This window comes from Pinus tabuliformis, chromosome 8 (genome assembly GCF_031772625.1).
Source record: "Pinus tabuliformis cultivar Carrire ecotype Pingquan chromosome 8, CPIR1, whole genome shotgun sequence".
Classification (NCBI taxonomy): Eukaryota; Viridiplantae; Streptophyta; class Pinopsida; order Pinales; family Pinaceae; genus Pinus; species Pinus tabuliformis.
In genome coordinates, this window is record NC_142294.1 from 259,604,332 (window position 1) to 259,606,062 (window position 1,731).

Sequence of the window (1,731 nt, forward strand, 5' to 3'; positions counted from 1 at the left end):
CTCAGGCCAATCCAATTGACTTTGAGCCTTTGGATGGGTTGCTTGTACATGGGTGTTATGTTCAGTGGTTCTCTCATGATTTGAGGAGAGTGGTACTCTCTGATCTTCAAATTGTATGGCAATGTATTCCATCTCCTTAGGCAAGTTTGCATGCTGTCATCCCCTCATAATATGAACATGTCCTCAAAATGTGTAATTGCTTTCTCTTAGGTAGCAAGATAACTGGGTGCAAGTTGAGGATCATTTGCAATTAAATTATGTGTACTGAGGAGTACTATTTGATTGGACTTCTCAACTTTGATCATAAGAGGCTTTGTTTTTTGTCTTTCCAATACTTTCGTTTCTTCATCCCTTTCTTACTCATGGTCAATCCATGATGCCAAAGACATCAACTGTAAATACCCTATATTTGTATTAGGTTCCCATACATTCATGTCTCTCAAGTCCATGTTATGCAAATAAAACTCAGAAATCTTGGTCCTATCTTCCAATGTGCTTTGATCACAAAGATTAATGAACTGTCTTTAATCCTGGAATGGCATAGTGCCCCTTTGTGCTAGGGTCTTGATTTGGCACTGCAACCACTATTACTTAAGGTATAATTCAAAGGACTTAGCTGACATCCTGCACTGGATTTCTTCCAAAGAGAGACTATCCATGGATGCCAATGATTTTATCTTTCTTGCAATTATCCTTTTAACTATGTATTTTCTGCCTCTAACTGATTTTTCATGATGGCCTCTCGGTCCCTCAAGCTACTTAGTTAATTTCCCATATCTTTGATCTTCTCCTCCTTGTGACCAATGTCCTCTACTCCCTTGGACTTGGCAATCTGCATCCATCTGTAACTTCTGGCTCTCTCTTTCTCAAGCTCAAAGAATAATGGAATGGAAATTTTTTGTGGAATGAACCTGCCCCCCTCAATAAATATGTAGTAGGAGTCAAGGTTAGGTTGAGGTCTAGTATCCTCTAGCTCTAGGTCCTCTCTCTTTATTTCTGGCTGCTTACTTCTTTCCTCATCCAATTTTTGAGTTTCATGTAGGTTTAGGAGAGTTTCCTGTAGGACTTTCTCTGCTTCCGGTAGGTCCTGCTGTGTATCCTGTAGGATTCCTTTTCCTTTGGATGAGGTAGACATGGTTACAGGCCTTCTCACATAGGTGATACAAGACTTAGGGTAAGTTTAGGCTGAGGATCCTTCTTCTTGAGTTTTTATAGGAGGATCCATATTCTCCTATTACTTAGGTGACTCCTAAATAACAATGGGATCCTTTGTTGGAGTTTGGGGTTTTCCCTACCTTATCCTTGTGATCTTCCTGTTCTGAAGGATAAGGGGTCTACCTCTGTCTTTTTCCTTTTTTTTTAATAGCGGGGTTAAGGGCAGTGAGGGAAGTTGTTTCTTCTCTCTCAGTGGGTTCTGGAGATGCCCTAGGTGACTCCTCATTGTCTTCTGCCTCCTCTTTTCGATTTCCCTTTTCACCTATGTTTTTCCCCTCTTCTTCTCCTTCTAGATCCTCATCTTGTTTGATAGTTTCCTCCTTGACATCTTCCTCTATTTCTTCATCACCTTTTTCTCTTTCTCCTCTTCTTCCTCCTCATCTATCTCATCTTCATCCCTCTCTGCTTCTTCTCCATTTGTTCTGGTTTCTTCCTCATCCTTTTCACTGACAGTAGGACTAATGTCATACGTGAGGGATTTGATATCCTCCTCTGTCTGCATGTCTTTGAAAATTT